Source organism: Hemiscyllium ocellatum, chromosome 9 (genome assembly GCF_020745735.1).
Source record: "Hemiscyllium ocellatum isolate sHemOce1 chromosome 9, sHemOce1.pat.X.cur, whole genome shotgun sequence".
NCBI lineage: Eukaryota > Metazoa > Chordata > Chondrichthyes > Orectolobiformes > Hemiscylliidae > Hemiscyllium > Hemiscyllium ocellatum.
The window spans coordinates 22,670,808-22,689,612 of NC_083409.1; positions in this window are offsets into that span (position 1 = coordinate 22,670,808).

Sequence of the window (18,805 nt, forward strand, 5' to 3'; positions counted from 1 at the left end):
GTAAACATGTATCTCTTTCGGACTGGATCGTCTAGTAAAGAACAGTAAACATGGACCTCCTTCCTGCTGGAACCTCCAACACAGACCAGTAACCATGGATCTCCTTCTGACTGGATCCTCCAAGACAGATCAGTAAATATGGGCCTCCTAATTACTGGAACTTCCAATAGAGATGAGTCGATGGTTGAGTTTTTGAAGAAGGAAGCAAGAAGATAGGTAAAGATAGAGTAGTACACTCTGTCTACATGGAGTTAATACAAGGTTCCCTATGGTAGACTGCTCAGTAAGATTATATCACATAGGATCCAGGGACAGCTCACCAATTGGATATGAAATTGTCCTGATGATAGGAGGCTGAGGCTGGTGAGAGAAGGTTGTTCTTCAGACTGGAGGCCAGTGACCAACTGTCTGTCACAAGAATCGATCATGGATCCACTGTTGTTCATATTTTATGTGAACAATTTGGATGAGAAAATAGCAGGAATGGTCAGTAAGTTTGTGGCTGATGTTAAAATTGTTGGCATAGTGGACAGGGAAGAAGGTTATCCAAGAGTGCAATGTCATCTTGATCAACTGGGCCAGTGGATCAACAAATCCAGATGGAAATTTTGATAAATGGAAGGAGTTGCATTTTGGGAAGACAAATCAGGGCAGAAATTACACAATTAATGGTAGAGCCATGGGGAGTGTTGTTGAACAGAGAGTCTGAGGGGTACAGGTACATAGTTCCTTGGAAGTGGGGTCACAGGTAGACAGGGTGGTGAAGAAGGTATTTGGCACGCCATCTTCACTGGTCAAAGCAGGGAGTATAGGAGCTGGGACATCATGTTACAGCTGTACAAGGCATTGGGAAGGCCACATTTGGACACAGTACATTTCTGCTCACCCTGCTATAGGAAGGAAGTTATGACAGTGGTTTGAATAAAAGAAAGATTAACAGGGATGTTATCAAGATTGGAGGATTTGAATTACAAGATGAGGATGAATAGGCCAAGATGTTTTTCCAGGGAATGCAGGAGATTGAGGGGTGACCTTATAGAGGTTGTGGAATTAGGAGGGTCATAGATAAGGTGAATAGTCAAAGTCTCTTCCCCAGGGTAGGAGAGTCCAGTACTAGAAGGAGTAGGTTTACGTTGAGAGGGGAAAGAATTAGTAGGAAACTGAGGGGCAACATTTTCACACAGAGGTTAGTGTGTATGTGTAATGAGCTGACAGAAGAATTCGTAGAGGTGAGTACAATTACTATATTTCAAGGACATTTTTACAGGAACATGGATAGGAAAGATTAGAGAGAATTGGGCCAAACACATGCAAATGGGACTAGTTCAGTTTTGGATACTTGGTCGGCATGGATGAGTTGAGCTGAACGGCCTGATCCCATGCTGTAAACCTCTATGACTCTTTGGTGATATATACATGGGACACTTTCCCATAGAACCAGTAAACATGGACCTCTTTCCACTGGAACCTCCAATAGACACCAATAAACAGGGACCTCCTTCCCATTGGATGCTCCAGAAGAGACTAGTAAACATGGTCCTCCTTCCCTCAGGACTGGCCAGCACCTGAGCTACAACTCCGACATCCTCTCCATCATGTAGGTCTCTTATTTCAATCTCAACAACATTGTCTCTGCGTTACTTCGGCCCCTTGACCACAGAAACCCTAATTCCTGCTCGTCCTGCCTCCTAAATCTATGATTCCAATGTCCTGTCCCAGCTTCCTAAAGCCATATTCCATAAACTCCAACTTGTCTGATATGGAGTGCGCCTTTCCCTGTCTTATCCATCTGTCATTCCAGAATGACCCCTGACCTCACTGCTAGCCAATTGCCTCCATGGCCTCCCCCCTCCCTCCATCTGTGTCCTGCTGCAGACTCACATTCCCTCCCTCCCCCTTTCATCTTCTGTCTCTGGTCTCCTGCCCATTGCTACTTGCTCCAACCCACCATTGACAGCAGAGCATTCAGACCCCTACAGCATGCTCTCTGACCTCCTGCCCTTGATCCCTCACCCTCTCAATGGTTGTGCTATTGAGTATACTGTTCAATCCCATCACTTTGGTTCACTGTTCCCTTGCCATTGATTTGCTGAATTCTTCCTCATCAGTAAATCTAGTCTGGCCTGTTCCTTGAGTTGGTTCAAGAGAGTTTCCCTTGAGAAAACATTCTTCTGTAAACTGGGTTGTCTGTTTCTCCCAGTCTTTGTGTAAAGGTGAGTCTAAGTGTGTGTAAGCTCTAAAACAGCACAGACAGAAGTCACTGGGCTGATTGTGACTGTTAGTCAAATGAGTCCAATGAGTTCCCATTTCCCCAGCCCTTCCTGTATAACTGCAATTATTTCCTTTTCAGCTATTTCTCCAAATGCCCTTTTGAAAGTTGCTGTTGAATCCACTTCCACTCACCTTGCAGACAGTCACCATGAACTCGCTGGATAAAAAATGTTCCTATCTTCTCTCTTGTGCTTTAGACTCTTTCTGAAATGTGTGCCCTTGGGTTACTGACCCTCCTGCCTGGAGAAACAATTTGTCCTGTATTTACTGCATCCAAACTCTCTAATTGTGAATCCCTCATTGAGTGAGACCTATTTCCAGCACAGGGGGAGAACATTCAGCCTGTCAGGTAAATGCTGTCATTTCATGGAGCAATCCATTCAGTCCCACCCCCTCCCCTACTCGACCCCCAGGGCCTTGCAGGTTTATTTCCATCAAGAGCCCATCCAATCTGCCATTGCAATCACTGAGTGTCTTCACCTGTCTCACCTGAATGGGCACTAATTTCCAAGACTTTGCCAATTTCTGCTAAAATCAAAGTTCTTTCTGACATTCCATATCTCTTGCCCAACAGAATGTAAGATAATCTCAAAGGGAAGACAGGATTTTGTCTCCACACGGACTGTGCGGTGGTCACTCTTACTGATACTGTCATGGACAGATACACCAACAGCAGGCAGGTTTGGTGAGGGTGATAGTGAGTATGTTTTTCCCTCTTGTTGGTTGCCTCACCACCTGTCCCAGGTCCAGTCGAGCATCTGAATCAGGTGGACTTGACCAGCTTGCTCAGTAGTGATGCTTCTGAGCAGCTCTTGATGGTGGGCTTTGAATTCCCTTACTCAGGGTATATCCGGCATCATTCCCTCCCTCAGTGCTCCCACCAAGTGTTGTTCAACATGGAGGAGGACTGACTGCTCAGTTGAGGTTGGAGCGGAGGGCGGTGCTATGTGGTAATCAGCAGGAGGTTTCCTTCCCCATGTTTGACCTGCTGTCATGAGGCTTCATGGGTTCCATAGTTAATGGTGAGGACTCCCAGGGCAACTCCTTTCTGACTGTACACACCACTGTGTTGCCTCCCCTGCTTGGTCTATCCTGCCAGTTATAAACTGAATGAGGGATCAATTCTGTGCAGGTTTCACAGCTTGGAGACAGAGCTGCTGCTGGATTCTGTTTCTGATCTCCGAGTGCAGGCGTGTGTGTTTGTGAGAGAGTGACTGACACCTTTTCCAAAACTGTGCTGTTTCTGCAAAAAATAAATCCTAGAACCAGCCTCCTGTGCTGTCAGATTCCAGGGAGTGAAGATGGTTCACAGTTTTCTCCCGTCTCAGTAACAAACACCCAGCTGCTCCGAGCTCCTTCTTTCACTTCCTCTTTTTTGTGAAGTTTCAACCTTGCGATCTGACAGTCTTTGCAGTTATTTTTTACACTGGGGCTTTCTGCTGTGGTCAGAATCTCTAATAATAAGTGTCCGATCAGTGACAATCACAGCAGCTAAGAGCAGTCAGGACTGAGGAGCCAAGCTCATTGTGAAACATATTGGGAAGATCAAAGTCATCCTCTTCAGATCCTGGTATAAACTCCATCCCTCTCCCTGAGCACTATCTGCTGCTCAACCAGACTCTTTACAAACTGGGTCTCATGTTTGAGAATGATCTAAGCCCCATATCTTTCATATCACAAAGATCAGCCACTGAAAATCTCAGCCATGTTTATGGGGCTCCAAACATGACCATTCCAATGGCTGATGCACATCACAGCCACTGCCCTCCGTATCCTTCAGCTCATCCAAAATTCTGCAGCCCGTATCCAAACTTGCACCAAGTCCCGTTCCCACAACCCCCTGCACCCCGTGCCTAGATTGGCTCCTGGTCAAGCAACACCTCGATTTTCAAATTCTCATCCTTGTTTTCAAATCCCTCTCTGCCCTCCACTCTCCCTATCTCTGTAACCTCCTCCAAGCTGCCTCACTCCGTGTGGTCAGCAATCTTGGATAATTGGCTCTCTATTCCTTCATCCAAGTCATTGAGAAATATTGTGAAATACTGAGGCCCCTGCACAAATCCCTGGGGACACCACTATTCACATCTTGTTCATTAGAGAGCACGCACATTATCCCTCTTCTCTGTCTCCTACCTCCAAACTAATTCCTCACCAAAGACAAATACTTTTCTGTCACTGTCTTGATGATAGGAAGCAGAGGTAATATTGGAAGGATGCTTGTCAGACTGGAGGCCTGTGTTGAGTGGAGTGCCTCAGGGCTCAGTGCTGGCCCCATTACTGTTTGTTATCAATATTAATGGTTTGGATGAGAACCTGTAAGGCATGATTAGTAAGTTTGATGTGCAGGTCAGGTGAATTGGACATGTTAAATTGGCCATAGTCTTAGGTACATTAGTCAGAGGGAAATGTCTCTAAATGGGTTACTCTTCAGAGGGTCAGTGTGGATTGGTTGGGCCGAAGACCTGTTTCCACACTGGAGGGAATCGAATCTCTAATCCTGTACAGGATGTCAGTGAGGTCGTACTTGGAATATTGTATTGAGTTTGGTCACCTTGTTATAGGAAGGATATTACTAAACCAGAAAGAGTACAGAAGAAATTGGCAAGGATGTTGCCTGGACTCAACAATCTGAGTTATAGGGAGAGGTTAGGCAAGTTGGACTTTTTTCTTCGAGCGTAGGAGACTGGTGGGGGAACTTTTAGAAGTGTATAAGATCATGAGAGACATGGACAGGGTTGGGGAATCGAGGATGAGAGGGCATCAGTTTAGTGTTAGAGAGGAATGAATAAAAGGGAACCTGAGGGGCAACATTTTTACACAGAGGGTGGCACGCATGTGGAATGAGATGCCAGCTGAAGTGATTGAGGTGGATACATTAACAACATTTAAAAGACATTTGGACAAATACATAGATAGGAAAACATTTGAAGGATATGGGCCAAGTGCAGGGAAATGGGGTTAGCATGGATGGATATTTTGGTCAGCACGGTCCAGTTTGAACCAAAGGGCCTGTCTCTGTGCTGTAGGACTCGATCACTCTATGACTCTATAATTCCATATGTTTCCATGTTTCTGAACAGTCTCTCAAACATAGAAACAAAGGAACTAGGAGCAAGAGGAGGCCATTCAGCCCTTCAAGTTGGCTCTGCCATTCAATATGACCATGGCTAATCATCCAACTTAGTCCCCTGCTCCCATTTTTTCTCCATAAAATTTAACCCCTTTAGTTCTAAGAATACACTTATCCTCTCTTGAAAATATTGAATGTTTTGGGCTCAACTGCTTTCTGTGACAGACTATCCCACTAGCTTCCCAGTCTCTGGCAAAAGAAATGTCTCCTCAGCTCAGTCTGAAATAACCTTTCCCTTTTCTTTAAACCATAATTCGTAGTTCTGGATTCCCCAGTCATCAGGAACATCCTCCCTGTGTTGTTCTAGTCTTGTCCTGTTCGGATTTTCAAGGTTACAATATGATTCCTTTCAATCTTCTAAGTGCCAATGAATATAATCCTAACTGATCCAGTTTCTCATCAGATCTAAGTGCTGTCCTCCCAGGAATCAGTCTGGTAAACCTTCACTGCTCTCCCTCCACAGCCAAAACATCCTTCCTCAATTAAGGAGCCTGAAACTACCCACGACAGAATCATGAAATCACACAGTACAGAGGAGGCCCTTCAGCCCATTAACTGTGTACCAGCCAAACTACACTAAACCTACACCAGTCCCACTTTCCAACATGAGGCCCACAGCTTGAATGTTATGACATTTCAACTGCTCACCCAAGTACATTTTAAACTTTGTGAGGTTTCCCACCTCAACTCCCCTCTCAGGCTGTGCATTCCAGATGCACACCAACCTCTGGATGAAAAACATTTTCCTTAAAACATCTTGAAGCCTCCTAGCTTTCACATTGAATGTGAGTCAACTTGTTATTGACCCTCCCAAAAAGGAGAACAGCTGCTTTCTCTCCTCCCTGCCAATTCCCCTCATAACCTTATACACCTCTATCAGGTCCCCCCTCCACCTTCTCTGCTCTATAGAAAACAACCCGAGCTGATCCAATTTCTCTTCATCACTGAGAGGTTCCATCCCACACAACATCCTGGTGATTCCCCTCTGCACCCCATCCAGTGCAATCACATCCTTCCTACAGTGTGGTGACCTGAACTGCACATAGTACTCCAGCTGTGGCCTCACCAATGTTCTGCTTAACTGCACCATCTCCTCCTGCTTTTATAACCGATACCTGACATGACAAAGGCAAGTGTCCCCTATGCCTTCATAACTGCTCTGTTAACCTGTCTTGCCATATTCAGGGATCAGTGGAGAAGCACCCCAAGATCACGCTGTTCCTTTGAGCTTCCTCAGTTCAAAGACCAAAGAGCAATGAAAATTACAGCACAAGAACTGGCCCTTCGGCCCTACTAGACTGCACTGGTCCAAATCTTCCATCTAAACCTGTCATCAATTTTCCAAGGGTCTATCTCCCTTTGCTCCCTGCCCATCCATGTATCTATCTAGATATATCTTAAATGATGCTATTGTGCCTGCCTCTACCACCTCCACTGGCAACGTGTTCCAGGACCAATCACTCTCTGTGTGAAGAACTTTCCATACATATCTCCCTTAAATGTTTCCACTCTCACCCTGAACTCATGACCCCGAGTAATTGAGTCCCCCACTCTGGGAAAAAGCTTGTTGCTATCCACCCTGTCTATACCTCTCATGATTTTGTAGACCCTAATCAGGTTCCCCCCGCAACGTTCGACTTTCTAATGAAAATAATCCTAATCTACTAAACCTCTCTTCATAGCTAGTGCCCTCCATACCAGGCAATCCTGGTGAACCTCCTCTGCACCCTCTCCAAAGCATCCACATCTTTCTGGTAATGTGGCAACCAGAACTGTACGCAGTATTCCAAATGTGGCCAGGCCAAAGTCTGATATAATTCTAATATGACCTTCCAACTCTTGTGCTGAATACCACGTCTGGTGAAGGAAGGTATGCCATATGCCTTCCTGACCACTCTGTCGATCTGTGTTGTCACCTCCAGTGTACAATGGACCTGAACACCCAGGTCTCTCTGGCCATCAATTTTCCCAGGGTGTTCCATTCACCGTACAGTTTACTCCAGATTTGGATCTTCCAAATTTCTTCAGATCGCATTTGCCTGGTTTGAACTCCATCCGTCCGTTTCTCTGCCCAACTCTCCAATCTGTCTATATTCTGCTACATTCTCTGATGGTCCCTTTCAATATCTGCTACTCCACCAATCTTAGAGTCATCTGCAAACTTGCTAATCAATCCACCTATACCTTCCTCCAGATCATTTATGTATATCAAAAACAAGAGCGGTACCAGCACAGATTCCTGTTCTCCATTTTGAGAAACTCCTTCCATTACTACCGTCTGTCTTCTGTTGCCCAGCCTGTTCTCTATCCATCTAGTAAGTACACTCTGGACCCTATGCGACTTAAATTTCTTTATCAGGCTGCCATGGGGAACTTTATCAAACGCATTCCTGAAATCCATGTGTATGACATCCATAGCCCTCCCTCATCAATCAACTTAATCACTTCTTCAAAAAATTCTATAAAGATGGTAAGACATGACATTCCCTGCACAAATTCATGCTGCCTATAACTAATAAGTCAATTTTCTTCCAAATATAAATAGATCTTATCCCTCAGTATCTTCTCCAGCAGCTTCCTTACCACTACATCAGGCGTGTCACTGGTTGATAGTTGCCTGGATTATCCTGGCTACCCTTCTTAAACATTAGCAATTCTCCAGTCCTCTGGGACCTCATCCATGTTCAAAGTTGCTACAAAGATATTGATTAAGGCCCCAGCTATTTCCTCTCTTGCTTCCCTCAGTAACCTGGGATCAATCCCATCCCGACCTGGGGGCTTGTCCACCTGGATGCCTTTTAAAATACCCAACACTTCCTCCCTCCTTAAACCTACTTGACCCTGAATAAACAAACATCTATCCCCAACTTCAACATCTGTCATTTCCCCCTCCTTGGTGAATACCAACGTAAAGCACTCATTAAGAATCTCATCAATTTTCTCTGACTCCACACATAACTTTCCTCCTTTGTCCTTGAGTGGGCCAACCCTTTCTCTAGTCACCCTCTTGCTCCTTATATATGAATAAAAGGATTTGGGATTTTCCTTAATCCTATTTGTTAATGATATTTTGTGACCCCTTTTAGCCCTTTTAATTCCTCACTTCAGATTGGTCCTACTTTCACGATATTCTTCCAAAGCTTTGCCTGTTTTCAGCTACCTCGACCATATGTATGCATCCTTTTTCCTCTTAGCTATGCTCACAATTTCATCTGTCATCCAGCGTTCCCTAATCCTGCCATTTCAATCCCTTATTTTCACAGGGACATGTCTGCCCTGACTCGAGTCAACCTCTCTTTAAAAGCCTCCCACATATCAAATATGGATTTCCCTTTAAACAGCTACTCCCAATCCACATTCCCCAGCTCCTGCCAAATTTTGCTATAGTTGGCCTTCCCCCAGTTTAGCCATCTTCCTTTCGGACCACTCTCGTCTTTGTCCAGGAGTATTCTAAATCTTATGGAATTGTGGTCACTGTTACCAAAATAATCCCCTAGTGAAATTTCAACCACCTGGCCGGGCTCATTCCCCAATACCTGGCCCCTTCCTGAGTTAGATTATTTCCACATTACTCTGTAAAATCCTCCTGGATGCTCCTTACAAATTCTGCTCCATCTTAACTTCTAACATTGAGTGAATCACAGTCAATGTTGGGAAAATTAAAATCTTCCATCACCACCACCTTGTTACTCCTACATCTTTCCATAATCTGTTTACATATTTGTACCTCTATCCCACATTCACTCTTAGAGCCTTGTAGGATAGCACCGACATTGTTACTGCACCCTTCCTGTTTCTGAGCTCTGCCCATATTGCCCCACTGCTCGAGTCCTCCATAGTGCCCTCCTTCAGCACACCTGTGATAACCACTCTGACCAATAATGCAACTCCTCCATCCCTTTTACCTCCCTCTCAAACCCATCGGATACCTCTGTATCCTGGGATATTTAGTTGCCAATCTTGCCCTTCCCTCAACCACGTCTCAGTAATAGCAATAACATCATACTCCCAGATACTAATCCAAGCCCAAAATTCCTCTGCCTTACCTACTACGCTTCTCACATTAAAACAATACACCTCAGACCATCTGTCCCTTTGCTTTCATCATCTGCCCCCGACCTACTCTTAACCTTAGTCACGCTAACTTCAATATCTAGTTCCTGACAGGCTTTAGTTACTCCCTCCTTATTGTCCACTAACTTCCTCATTTGGTTCCCATCCCTCTGCTACACTATTTTGAACGTGATCAAACATATCCCACAGGACACTGGTTTCAGTCCTGCCCAGGTGTAGACCACTCGATTTGTAATTGTCCCACCTCCCCAGGAACCAGTCCCAATGTCCCAAAAATCTGAACCCCTCCCTCCTGCACCATCTCTCAGGCCACGCATTCATCCTGCCTATACTTTCATTTCGACTCTGACTAGCACATGGCACTGGGAGCAATCCTGAGATTACTACCTCTGAGATCCTACATTTTAATATGGTTCCTAACTCCCTAAATTCTGCTTGTCGGACCTCATCCCATTTATTACCAATATCATCGGTGCCTACATGAACCGTCACAGTTAGCTGTTTACCTCCCCCTTCAGAATGTCCTGTAGCCGATCTGAGACATCCCTGAGCCGTACAGCTGGGAGGCAACATGCTATTCGTGAGTCTTGTCTTTGACCACAGAACCGCCGATCTACTCCCTTTACAAAGTCCAAACAAACCGTGTCCATGGGCCCCCCTTATCAAATCCACTCACTACATCCTCAAACAATTCCAGTCGATTTTTTAAGCATGATTTCCCTTTCGAAAATTCATGCTTACTATCTCCAGTTCTGTCACTGTTTTCAAAGTGCTAAGCTATCAAATATTTTGTAATGAACTTGAGCATTTTCTCCACTGCTGATTTCTAGCTAATTGGTCTAAAATGTTTGATTTTCCCCCTCTCTATCTCTCTCTCTCTCTTTCAATAATCGTGTTAAATTAGCTCCCTCCACTCTGTTTGACCTATTCCACAGTCGACAAACAGATAACCATCAATGTTTCTAATATTTTACAACCCACTTCCGGAAGCACTCCTGAAAATAGATTATTTGGCCCTGCTGATTTAACACACTTTAATTTTCCCAGAACCATTTTCCTCAACAACTGATTTCCTTCAGCTCATTCCTCTGATAAAACCCCAAGTTCACCAACATGTCTGAGATTTATTTGAGAATTCATTTGTGCAGCAAGATCCAGAATATGTTTATCTGTCATCTCTTTGTTCCAACGATAACATTATAACACTTATGTGAAACTTCCTTGAATGTCATCTGGACGTCCATATAAACAACACATTCCCTTATCTCCCACATTAGTGACCTCGTTAAAACATGTAACCAGGTTAGTTAAAAATGTCTGACCCTTTTTAAATCCATGCTGACTTACTCTGATCTGTTCATATTTGTCAGACATTCTGTCTCTAAACCAGATTCAATTACTTCCCAACAATAGACATTCAATGGAGATGTTCATTGTGAGTGAGGTTAGTAAACAGCTAGCACTGACATGACGGGCTGAACAGCCTCCTCCTAGAGTCACAGAGTCAAAGAGATATTCAGAATGGAAACAGACCCTTCGGTCCAACTTGTCCATGCTGACCAGACATCCCAAACCAATCTAGTCCCACTTGCCAACTCCTGGCCCAGATCCCTCCAAACCCTTCCAATTCATATACCCATTCAGATGCCTTTTAAATGTTGCAATTGTACCAGCCTCTACCACTTCCTCTGCTCTCACCACCTTGTGCATGAAAAAGTTGCTCCTCAAGTCTCTTTTATATCTTTCCCCTCTTACCCTAAACCTATGCCCTCTATTACTGGACTCCACCACCCCAGGGAAAAGACTTGGTCTCTTTGCCCTATCCATGCCCCTCATGATTTCATAAACCTCTGTAAGGTCACTCCTCAGCCTCCGACACTCCAGGGGAAATATCCCCAGCCTATTTAACCTCTCCCTATAGCTTAAATCCTCCAACCCTGGTAACATCCTTTTATATCTTTTCCGAACCCTTTCAAGTTTCACAACATCTTTCTGATAGGAAGGAGACCAGAATTGAATGCAATACTTCAAAAGTGGCCTAGGTGACCTCCCAATTCCTATACTCAATAATCTGACCATTAAAGGAAAGCATATCGAATGTCTTCTTCATTATCCTATCCAACTACTACTCTACTTTCAAGGAGCTATGAACATGCACTCTAAAGTCTCTTTGTTCAGCAACACTCCCGAGGACCTTACTATTAAGAGTATAAGTCCTGCTCAGATTTGCTTTCCCAAATGCAGCACCTTACATTTATCTAAATTAAACTCCATCTGCCATTCCTCAGCTCAATTGCCCATTGGATCAAGATCCTATTGTAATCTGACGTAACCTTCTTCACTGTCCACTTCACCTCCAATTTTCGTGTCATTTGCAAACTTACTAACTCTACCGCCTATGTTCATATCCAAATCATTTATGTAAATGACAAAAAGTAGTTGACCCAGCACCAATCCTTATGACACTCCACTGGCCACAGGCCTCCAATCTGAAAAACATCCCTCCACTACCACCCTCTGTATTCTACCTTTGAGCCAGTTCTGTATCCAAATGGCTAGTTCTCCTGTATTCCATGAGATCTAACCTTGCTAACCTGTCTCCCATGGGGAACCTTGTCAAATGCCTTATTGAAGTCCATTCAGATCCTGTCTAATGCTCTGCCCTTATCAATTCTTTCTGTTACTTCTTCAAAAGATTCAATCAAGTTTGTGAGACATGATTTCCCACACACAAAACCATGCTGCCCAACCCTAATCAGTCTTTGCCTTTCCAAATGTATGGACAATTTGTCCCTCAGGATTCCGGCTCATTGGTCTACAATTCCCTGACTTGTCCTTACCACCTTTCTTAAATAGTGGCACCAATTAGTGAACCTCCAGTCTTCTGGCACATCATCTGTGACTATTGAGGATACAAATATCACAGTAAGAGGCCCAGCAATCACTTCCCTAGCTTCCCACAGAGTCCTAGGGTACACCTAATTAGGTCCTGGGGATTTATCCACTTTTATGCATTTCAAGACATCTAGCACCTCCTCGTCTGAAATATGAACATTTTTCAAGATGTCACCATCTATTACCTTACGTTCTATATCTTCAATATCCTTCTCCACAGTTAAACTGAAGCAAAATACTCGTTTAGTATCTGCCCCATCTCCTGCGGCTCCACACAAAGGTCGCCTTGCTGATCTTTGAGGGGCCCTATTCTCTCCTTAGTTACTCTCTTGTCCTTAATGTATTCGTAAAACCCCTCTGGATTCTCCTTAACCTTATTTGCCAAAACATTCTCATGTCCCCTTGTTGCCCTCCTGATTTCCCTCTTAAGAATACTCCTACTGCCTTTGTATACCTCTCAGGATTCACTCGATCTATCCTGTCTATACCTGACATATGCTCCATTCTTTTTCTTAACCAAACCCTCAATGTTTCTTGTCATCCAATATTCCCTTCACCTACCAGCCTTTCCTTTCACCCTAACTAAAATATACTTTCTCTGGACTCAAGTTATCTCATTTCTGAAGGCTTCTCATTTTCCAGCTGTCCCTTTACCTGTGAGCAACTTCCCCCAATCAGCTTTTCAGAGTTTTAGATTAGATTACTTAGTGTGGAAACAGGCCCTTCAGCCCAACAAGTCCAGACGGACCCTCCGAAGAGCAACCCACCCAGACCCATTCCCCTATGTTTATCCCTTCACCTAACACTATGGACAATTTAGCATGGCCAATTCACCTAACCTGCACTTTTTTAGACTGGGGGAGGAAACCCACGCCGACATGGGGAGTATGTGCAAACTGCACACAGACAGTTGCCTGAGGTGGGAATTGAACCCGGGGCACTGGCACTGTGAGGCAGCAGTGTTAACCACTGTGCCACCGTGCCTGATACTGGCAAAATTAGCCTTCCTCCAATTTAGAACTTCAACTTCTGGATCTGGTCTATCCTTTTCCATCACTATTTTAAAATGAATAGAATTATGGTCGCTGACCAAAAGTGCTCCTCCACTTGCACCTCAGTCACCTGCCCTGCCTTATTTCCAAGAGTAGGTCGAGCTTTGCACCTTCTCTAGGAGGTACATCCACATACTGAATCAGAAAATTGTCTTGTACACACTTAACATATTCCTCTCCATCTAAATTCTTAACACTATGGCAGTCCCAGTCTATGTTTGGAAAGTTAAAATCCCCTACTATAACCACCCCATTATTCTTACTGATAACTGAAATCTCCTTAAAAATCTATTTCTCAATTTCCCGCTGACTACTGGAGGGGGGCTATAATATAATCCCAAGAAGGTGATTATCCCCTTCTTTTTTCTCAGTTCCACCCAAATAACTTCCCTGGATGTATTTCTGGGAATATCCTCCCTAAGTACAGCTGTAATGCTATCCCTTATCAAAAATGCCACTCCCCCTCCTCTCTTGCCTCCCTTTCTGACCTTCCCGTAGCATTTGTATCCTAGAACATGAAACAGCCAGTCCTGTCTATCCCCGAGCCATGTTTCTGTAATTGCTATGATATCCCAGTCCCATGTTCCTAACCACGCCCTATGTTCATCTTCCTTCCCTGTTAGGCCTCTTGCACTGAAATAAATGCAGTTTAATTTATCAGTCTTACCTTGTTCTCTGCTTTGTCCCTGCCTGCCCTGACTGTTTGACTTGCCTTTGTTCTCAACTGTACCAATCTTAGATTGAAATCTTTCCTCACTATCTCCCTGGGTCCCTCCCACCCATCTTACTAGTTAAATCCTCCCGAGCAGCTCTAGCAAATCTCCCTGCCAGTATATTAGTCCCCTTCCAATTTAGATGCAATCTGTCCTTCTTGTTCAGGTCACTTCTACCTCAAAACAGCTTCCAAAGATCCAAAAATGTGAATCCTTCTCCCATACACCAGCTCCTTAGCCATGCATTCATCTGCTCTATCCTCCTATTCCTGCCCTCACTAGCTCATAGCACTGGGGGTAATTTAGATATTACTACTCTCGAGGATCTCCTTTTTAAATTCCTGCCTAACTCTCTGCAATCTCCCTTCAGAATCTCAACCTTTTCCCTTCCTATGTCGTTGGTTCCAAAGTGTACAATGGCCTCCTGCTGGTCCCTCTCCACCTTAAGAACATTCTGCACCTTCCCTGAGACATCCTTGATCCTGGCCCCAGGGAAGCAACACACCATTCTGATTTTTCACTGCTGGCCACAGAAACGTCTTCTGTTCCTCGGGCTCGAGAGTCCCCTAACACAGTCGATCATTTGGAACCCGACGTACCTCCCATTACATTAGAGCCAGTGTCAATACCAGGAACTTGGCTGCTCATGCTAAGTACCCCTGAGTTTCCATCACTCCCTACATTTTCCAAAGCAGCATACTTGTTTGAAATGGGAATAGCCACAGAAGACACCTGCACCTCTCTGGCCTTTCCTGAAGTTATGGTAAGAGCCCATGGGATCCAAGGCATTTTGGCAAATTGGATCCAAATATGAGGCAAAGAGTGATGGTGGAGGGTTGTCTTTCTGATTGGAAGCCTGTGACCAGTGGTTTTAGGCAGGGATTGGGGCTGGGACCCTTGCTGTTTGTAATGTACATTAACAAATTGACTGTGATTGTATAATTAGAAAGTTTTCAGAGGCCACATAAATTGGTGGTGTTATTGATATTGATTTGATTTTTATTTTAGTTTATTGTCACATGTACTCGAGTGCAAAAGTATTGGAGTACAGTGAAAAGTGTGTAACGTCACCTCACAAGGTGCCATCTTAGGTACAAGGACCTCAGTACAGAATCGTAAGAACAAGGTAGAAAGAAAGAATAAAGTTCAAAGTTACACGTTGCAGATCTTTTTAGTTTTAAGTAGAAAATGAAGAAATAAAGCTGAAAGTTCAAGAATTATAGCCTTTCTTTAGAACTTAGCAACCATGGGATCATACTTTAAGTAATCATCTCGAGTCCAGAAGTCCGGGCTGAGGCCTTCCCTGGTGGAGAGGCCACCATATACAGAAAGGACCACTATGTGGGCTGAGAGACACCCACTCTGGGCCACTCAGAAATCGCTACACTAGGCCGAGTGACCATCACGCTGGGCTGACAGTCTAGCATGCTGGGCTGAGAGGCCACCACATTGAACTGAGAGGCCATCATGTTGGACCAAGAGTCTGTCTTGTTGGGCTGGAAGATCTCCCTGCCAGGCAAGGACACTGCCACACCAAGCCAGGAGGCCACATCATTAGGTCTGCACTTGGTCAGAGGCCTGGTGACTGAGGCTGGGAGTCGGTGCCCAGGAGAAGAAATAAGGGAGAAGAACAAAAGAAAAACACAAAAGAAAAGGAAAAGAGAAGTGGAATAGAAAGAAGAAAAGGAAACAGACGAAGCAGATGAACTCGGGCTGAAGCATCCTACTCTGCTGCCATCTTGGATTACTGGGTCTCAGGCTACAGTCTGATATTGGTCAGCTGGTAACTTGGGCAGAGCAATGGCAGATGTAATTTAATCCTGATACCTCTGAGGTGATCTAACTTGGGAGGTCTAATAAGGGAAGGATATACACAATGAAAGGCATGTGCCTTGAGTGTCCTTATGCATGAATCACAGAGGGTTGGTTACAGGTACAACAAGCAATTAGGAAGGCAAATGGAATTTTGTCCTTCATTGCTAAAGGGATTGAGTTTAAAAAGCGGGAAGGTTATGTTGCAGCTGTACAGGGTGTTGGTGAGGCCACACCTGGAGTACTGCGTGCAGTAATAGTCTCCTTACTTGAAAAAGGCTATACTGGCACTAGAGGGGTGCAGAGAAAGTTCACTCGGCTGATTCTGGGGTGGAGGGGGTTGGCTTATGAAGGGAGACTGCATAGACTGGGATATATTCATTGGAACTTAGAAGAATGAGGGGAACCTTATAGAAACAAATAAAATTATAAAGAGAATAGATAAGACAGAAGTAGAGAGGATGTTCCCACTGGCAGGTGAAACTAAAACATGAGGGTTTTACCTCAAAATTAGGGGGAGCAGATTTAGGACTGAATTGAGAAGGAACATCTTCATCCAGAGGGTCATAAATCTATGAAATTCCTTGCTCAATGAAGAAAGTGATGCTACTTCATTAAATGTTTTAAAACTAAGATAGATTTTTCTCACAACAAAGGAATTAAGAGATACAGTGAGAGCAAATGCCAGGTCTTGCACTTTAGAAAAAATAATATAGGCATGGTCTATGTTCTAAACGGTGAGAAAATTCCTAAAGCCAAAATACAAAGGGATCTAGGAATGCTAGTCCTGGATTCTCTAAAGATTCACTTGCAGGTTGAGTCTATGGTTAAGAAAGCAAATGTAATGTTGTAATTTATCTCAAGAGGATTGGAATGTAAAATGAGATGTGCTGCTGAGACTTTATAAAGCTCTGGTTAAGCCCAATTTAAAACACTGTGTCCAGTTTTTGGTCCCACACCTCAGAAAGAACATACTGGCACTGGACCGTGTCCAGTGGAGATTCACATGGATGAGCCCTGGAATGGTAAGCCTAATATATGATGAATGACCAAGGATCCTGGGATTGTATTCATTCGAGTTTAGAAGGTTAAGGGGAGATCTAATAGAAACTTACAAGATAATGCATGGCTCAGAAAGGTTGGATGCTGGGAAATTGTTTCCGTTAGGTAGGGATACTAGCATCCGTGGGCACCTCCTTAGAGTTAGAGGGGGTCAGCTTAAAATGGAATTGAGGAGACATTTCTTCAGCTAGAGAGTTATGGGCCTGTGAAATTCATTGCCACAGAGCACAGTGGTGGTGGAGATATTAAATGTCTTCAAGGCAGAGATTGATAAATTCTTAATCTTGCAATGAATTAAGGGCTACAGGGAGAGTGCGGGTAACTGTCGTTAAATGCCCATCACCCATGATTGAATGGCCGAGTGGACTCGATGGGTCAAATGGCCTTACTTCCACTCCTATGTCTTATGGTCTTATGTGGAACTGAGTCATGAAAAGATCAACCATGATCTTATTGAATGGCAGAGCAGGGTTGAAGGGCCAGATGGCGTCCTCTTGCTCCTAGTTCTTATGTTCTTATATTCATTGGGAGTACTGAGGAATGAAGGGACCTTGGTGTACAAGTCCATCAATCCCAGAAGGCATCAACTCGACAGGGTGGTGAAGAAAGCATATGGGATGCTTGTCATCATTAGCCAGGGTGTAGAATATAGAAAGGAAGAATTCTTGTTGTTACCTGACAGAGCATTGGTTAGGTCATGTCTGGAATACTGTGCACATTTCTGGTCATGACACTGTTGGAAGAACATGATTGGACTGGAGAGGATGCAGAGGAGATTAACCAGAATGTTCCCTGGGATGGAAAGTGTTAGTTCTGAGGAGAGACTGGATAGACTGGGTTTGTTTTCTCTGGGGGGAATCTGATTGAGGTATACAAAAATATGAAAGGCATAGTCAAAGTCAATTGTGAGAATCTTTTCCCCATGTCAGACATGTCTATGACCAGAGGGAATAAGCTTACCGTGTGAAAATGTGGTTTAGACGGGTTGAGGACTTGTTTTCCCCAGAGGGTGGTAGAAATATGGAAGGTGCTGCTTGAGAAGGTGGTGGAGGCAGCTCCTCTCACAACATTTAAGAAACATCCAGATGAGCACATAAAATGCCAGGGCATGGAAGGCTATGGACCAACTGCAGGTAAATGGAGTTTGGTGATTACTGATTGGCATCAACATGTCGACAAACAGAAGGGCCTGTTTGTTTGCTGTATGACTCTATGACAATGAAGAGAAGGATGTGGAAGCATTTTTCATGTTGTTTCAGAAGATAGCAACACAAGTGAGGTGGGAAAAACAGGTTGGACCTTGCCCATGCAAAATGAACTTGAGAAGCACAAGAGGTTTCTACATCCCTGTCAGAGGAATGTTCTCGGGATCATGAGGAAGTGAAATCAGCTATTCTAAGCACATATGAGTTGGCCCCAGAAACATACAGACAGATGTTTCAGAATGGACACAAACAGCCTGGACAAACCTCTACTGAGTTTAAGAGAGTTTAACAAAATAATATTGACAGGTGGATAAGAGCATTAACAGCTGAGAATACTTACAATGCTCTCAGAGAAGTTATCTTTTGAGAAGAATTTAAAGCTTCCTTCCCTTCTAGAGTTAGAAATTAATGTCGAAGACCAAAGGGGAACGACAGTAAGACAAACAGCTACAATGGCTAATGATGATAGACTTTGTTAAAGCCAAAACCCTGCAGATGCTGGAATCCAAAGTAGACAAACAGGAGGCGGGAAGAGCACAACAAGCCAAGCAGCATCAGGTGGTGGAGAAGTCACCTGATGGGAGACCGATC